Genomic DNA, 6,000 nt, shown 5'->3' with positions numbered 1-6,000 from the left:
TATTTGGGACTGGGGAATCAGCGGTGAGCACGGTGGAAAGGTCATTGTTAATAAGGGAGAGCACATGGGAGCACGTGGGGAGGGCGCAGGCATGGCCAGTGGAGGATGGAGGAGATTGTCATCCCCCTGGAGCGGGGCCGTGTGTGTCCCACCGGGAACAGTGGAGCCACTTCTGTCATGGAGTGAGTGGCCTCAAATCTACCTGGCAGAAGGGTGAGGTAGAGGGAAGGAAACCCTGCAGTGGGGTTGCTCCATAGCTGGCCAAAGGCAGGAGTGGGGTGTGGGATGGGCTGTGGGGCTGCAGCCCCTGCAAACAGGGTTTGGGACAGGGCTCTGCAGCTGCAAGGTGCACTCGTGGCAGAAATCTAGAGGGTCAAACCTGAGATGTGCCCCCTAAGCAACCAGAGAGGAGACCTGCCCTGGTCCTGAGGCCATTTAGTGACAAGGGGGCTCAGGTCTCCACCCCAGAATATGTGGCTGTTGCTATGGAAATGGGTGGTGGTGGGTGGAGGAGTGGGTGTGTGGTATCTTGGGGTTTCCTGGCAGTGGGAGTTTGTTTTCTGGACTTTTCTGGGGTTCCTGTGTCATACAGAACAGGAAGGCTTGGTGGGCCACTTTTTTTTTTTTTTCTTTTTTTTTTTTTTTTTTAATTTTTTGGGGGGTTTTTAAAGATTTGGGGATGGGCATCTCAGTCAGTTCTACCCAGCTCCCATGATGTACTGGTACAACCCCAATTTGCACTGCAAAGTATGACTCCAGGAGTTCTTACACAAATGAGACCAAAGATGCTGCTTCCTTTGCTCAAATCCCATCCTCAGGATCCCTGGGAAAATCTCCTGATGTTCCCAACCTGTGGCTGGACACAGTGCTAGAAGAACAGGCCATGGCAGGGCTCAGGCAGGCGTGGGCAGCGCTGAAGCCCTGTTGAGTGCAGACAGAGGGCGCACGCTGTGAAAATGTGGCTGCACAGAGCCTTCACCCCCATGTCCCCCATCCCAGGGATGGTCAAGGGCAGCCTGTGAAGAGAAACACGTCCCATAGCCCAGGAAAGCTCACGACTTTTTCTTTAATTGTTTTTCTTCTTTTTCTTCTCTTCCGTCCTTCCTTGTTCCAGTCACAGGCTCTGTGCGTGAGAAAGTCAGGTTAGGGATGAGGTGTGGGGTGTTTTTAGAGACCTGGGTCCTTTATGTGTGTGCACATGAACACACACTGCTGCACACACATCCCCATCAGTCATTTCTGTAAGTGCACCCCAACCTTTGGCTCACTGGTGATCCCTGAGCATAGGTAGAGCTGCGAGGGGGTGGCTTTCTCCAGGTGCTGGTGGGGACACTGAGGCATGGAGCAAGGATTTGCAGTGCTCATCCACGTTGTGAATCATCCACATCAAACGGGTCATCCCATCACCAGCAACATCCAGCAAGTCTGCAGACATCAGGGAAAAGGAAAGTCTGCAGGAAATTTTCTTAGGACTGCCCAGCAGTGTTCAGGCTCCCAGCCCTGTGACATCCCCAACACCCCCGGCAGCAAACCCTGGCACCAAACCTCCCTCCACTACAGCTCCCCGCCATAAATCACTGCCCTGCATTGGCCGAGGACCTTTTAAAAAGGATTTATTGGGGGGATTTAAGCACAGGCAGCGATACGGTTTCATAAATCGAAAGGCAATAGCGCTGATCGCCACCGGCCCGCCGGGCGGGGCAGCCCCGTTCGCGCCCCCGTCCGGGAGCGGCTCCTCCCGGCCCCGCTCCTTCCTCCCGCTCCCTTCTCCCGTCTGTGGAGACCGCGAGTGTGGAAAATCCCCAGACAGGGAGTGTAAATGCTTGTTCTTTGTAAATGAAGAACATAATTAACATTAAATTAAGGTAATACAAATGAAGACAACACAGAGCCTGACAGGATGAGTGTTTGGGGAGGCAGTAGAGAGAAGTGATTCATATTTTTAATTTACTGTACAAATAGACTAGCAGGGCTGGGGGGAAAAGGGCCATCCAAGTGGAGTGGGGATTTTTTTTTTTTCCCACTGTTGTTTTGCTGTGCTTTAAGCACACAATGACTATTAAAGTCAACTGCCCATATAATAGGACATCTCCTACATGACTGCTCTCCGAGAGGCAGCTTGCTGTAGCAATAAATTCTGGGAGTGCCATCTGCTGGTGTGCACCCTCCGCCGGGCACCCTCGCTCCGGCCACCCGGCCCGGGCCCGTCCTGGCGCCCCACAGTTGCTGCAGAGATCTGCAGAGCACCAGCCACGGGCCTGCAGGCATCCATGCAGAATTATTATATTTCTCACAGGGTAAGAAACACTTTCCCGCACCCAACTGTAAATATTTTTCATTAATATATGTTTTTTTCTGAAGTTGAGTGGGTATTGTTGGTGCCGGAGAAATATTTTAGGCTTTTAAAATATCCAAATCATTGTTCTCCACCCCTCGGTGAAGTGCTGGGTTTCAGCTGAGTGCCTGTTACCCAGAACACAGAAGAAAACCCCACCCATTTTATATTTTTGCCTGCAGAAAGCCTCTTGGTCAGAGTCCATGAGAACTGCAGGCTGGACCTGGCTCTGCACTTTAAGGAGGTGAGAGCTGTGCTCTCAGCCTGGGTCTCCGCTGGGGGATGACTTTCAGCCACGAGGGAGCCAAATTTATCATAGCACAAAAGTGTCCATGGGGCTGTGACACCTGCAATGGACACACCTACACTGCCTCCGTGTGCTTGTTCCACTCCCTGGGAAACTCCTGACACCACCAGGCAAAGGAGAAACAAAAGAAGGCTCCAAGAGGAACCATTCCTTAATGAAATCACCCTTCCCAGGTAGAAGATGCCCTGGGATGGTGCTGAAATATTTCTCTGCTATGTCAAAACAGGAGAGGAATTTTCACCATTTAGGGGGGGTGTCCTAATTTTGAGTATGCAATCTTTTCCCTCTGGGGGATTTGTATCCTGGCAGTTTTTATGTGAGCAGTGCCCATGGGTCCATGGCAGCCACTTGGCCAACTTGGCCTTGAACACTTCCAGGCATGGGGCATCCACTGCTTCTCTGGGCAACCTGTTCCAGTGCCTCACCACTCTCACACTCAAGAATTTCTCACTAATATCTGATCTAAACCTGCTTTTTGTCAGTTTAAACAATTCTCCCTTATCCTATCACTACATGCAGTTCTACCAAGTCCCTTCCCAATTTCTTGCAGGCCTTTTGCAGCCTCTTGCAGTGAAACCTCCCCAGAGCCTTCTCTGCTTCTGGCTAAACAACCTCAGCCATCTCAGCCTGTCTTCATAGGAGAGGTGCTCCAGCACTCTGAGCATCTTCATGGCCTCCTCTGGACTTGTTCCAGCAGGCCCATGTCCTTCCCGTGCTGAGACCCCAGAGGTGGACACAGTACTCCAGCCTGGAATCACTAGAGGGACAGAACCCCTTGACCTGTGGGTCAGACCTCCTGTGATGCAGCCCAGGACATGGTTGGCTTCCCAGGCATGATTGCAGGCATGGATTGCAGGGTCAGGTGAAGCCTCTCATCCATCTCCAAGTCCCTGAATCAGTCCCTGACCCCCTCAAATACACCCAGGGCAGAGGCTGCAAACACGGGGTCTATTTCCAAACCCAGCTGACCCCAGGCAATGCTCCCTGTGTCCAGCACCCTTCTCCCATGGCTGCTAAGCTGGGAGCATGGACAGCCTTAATGAGACAAGAGGCAGGGACAAATTCCACACCAAACTCTCTGGGGCAACAGGGTGCTGCCCCAGCACTGCTTTTCCCACATGGAATATGAGAGGAGGTGGAGCACACAGGAACCTCCCTCAGTCAAAACTGGTCCCTGGTGGAGCTCTGCAGTCAGGTGAGATTTGTGGGGAGTGAAGACATCCCCGTGCTGGTGACAGGGATAGATTGCTGTTAGAACACCTGGTGAAACCAGTGTGAGAAGGGATCAGCCTCAAAGGCTTGGTGGATCCCCAGGATCCCTCCTCCTGGAGCCCACCTCTGCTGGAGCCATAGGGACTGAGGGCACTGGCAGTGTGAGAGCTCCATGGCTTGTCTGACCACGCTCTGAGGTCACTTGTGGCCTCACTAATCCCCAGAGATTGCACAGGGACACCAGGGTGTCTCCAGCAAGCCTCAATCAGCTTTCCAGTTGGGATGTGACCATTCACCTTGAGCCAGGTGAGCTCAAGCCTAGAGAGCTTCATGGAGGATCTGCACATTTCCAGTGATGGGCCATGAGCATTTCCTTGAGGACCATTCAAAGCATCTGGAGAGTTTGAACCCTCTTCTCTCCCATTCCACATTGTCCAGGGCTGAGCCCCAGCCTCCATGTGAATACCTCAGCCTTGAACCCACCCAGCCTTTGGCACTGGGCACACCAGGAGAAGGCACTTGTGCATTTGGAGAGAGCCACCTTCATCTTTGTTTCTGCAAACCTTAAGAGGATCAGCAGCATTTCCAGCTGTCCAAGTAATTTCTCAGACTCTTCTTGGCACCTTCTCCACTTATTCAAGGTCTGCTTGGACACTACTAGAGAATACAGCCTTATCCTCACCAGACAGAACCAGTGCTTTTGGAGGCCTCAATCCAGGGAGCTGGATTTCAACGTGGGGAAGCAGCTTTGGACAAGGAAAAGCAGCTCAGAGCTCACCCAGCCATATCCTTCCTGAGAAGCCTGCAGTGGAGGAGCTGGGAATGCCTGCCTGGCAAGATACGCAGAGAGGAAGCCCAAATCCCTCTTTTGTAAGAGTAAAAGGTCAGTGGCATGGGGCAGTTTGAACTACAACCAAAAAAGAAAAAACCCCTTGCCCCAATAGCCTCAGAAAAAACTGATGAGTTGCCAGTGTTCCATGAGCATGGGGGTTCCTCACCCCCAGGCCCTGATGGAAAAGAGGACGTCCTTGACATGGTACCCTCAAACAAGTCCCCAGGAACAATACTTCCAGAAAGCACCATAGAATTTTTCCAGTGACCCCCAGTCCTTGGAGAGAGGGCACTTCTGGCTCTGGTGGCATCTAAAACCCTGACAGAAATGGGTCCTGACCCCACATTTCCCAGGTCTACCCCATCTCACTGGCCACTTAGAGCAGTCCTTGGCCATGAGGCAACATTCCCACTCCTTGGCTATGCCAGGACGCCAGGAATGGGGGGCTGGTCCCAGGGGGGCCATTGCCCTCACATGGAGGGCAGGGGGCATCCTCCAAGCTGCCCCACATGCTGGGTGGGAGAGATAGATAAATACCAGAATAAATAAATACAAGTGGCAAAGAGGCCTGAAATGATGCTGTCGTTTGCTGGGAATGAGAGACACAAGTGTAATTTAGGTTTTGATATTATCAAAGTCTCGCTGCTCTAAAACAGCAGGGCACTCAGTGCCTCATTAATAAAGGATAAACTTGGAGTCTATTTACAATGCACTTTTTGGGGTTATTTACACTCCATTATACATATGTAATGCTGCACATATTTACCGCTCTGTTCTGCTGCCGGGAGCGGGGGAGGCGGGCGGGGAGCGCCGGGGCTGCAGAGCCTGACCCTGCTCTCACTGCTGTCCTGAACAGCCCAGCATGCTCAGAGCCCCCGGCTGCTGGCTCAGGATGGGAGCAGGCACTGGGGACCCAGTGTGGCCCTGTCCCCACGGGTCCAGCACCCACACACACCCAGCAGCGCCCTGAGGCTTTGCCAAGGGACGCAGGAAGGGTGGGCTCCTCACTAAGTGACCACAAACGCCAAACACCAAGCTGTGGACCTGCCATGGGGAGGGAAACTGGGGGAAAAAAAATAAAAAGGGCTAAATTATTTGCAACAAGATGATGTTCGTGCTGGCATGAGAGTGTTTTGGCCACACAGCCCTTCCCCCCCACCTGGGCTTATCTCTCACCGGAACAAAATGGTGTTGCTTTCCTGCAAATGACAGCTCCTGGCAGGTCTAGGAACCCCATGGTTTACCATGGTATTTGTGGGAGCTGCTGTGGGGGGTCCTGGGACACAGGACAGCCTCTCCCTCCAAAAACAGCCC

This window comes from Agelaius phoeniceus, chromosome 9 (genome assembly GCF_051311805.1).
Source record: "Agelaius phoeniceus isolate bAgePho1 chromosome 9, bAgePho1.hap1, whole genome shotgun sequence".
Lineage (NCBI taxonomy): Eukaryota > Metazoa > Chordata > Aves > Passeriformes > Icteridae > Agelaius > Agelaius phoeniceus.
Note: the sequence above shows the minus strand (reverse complement) of the source record.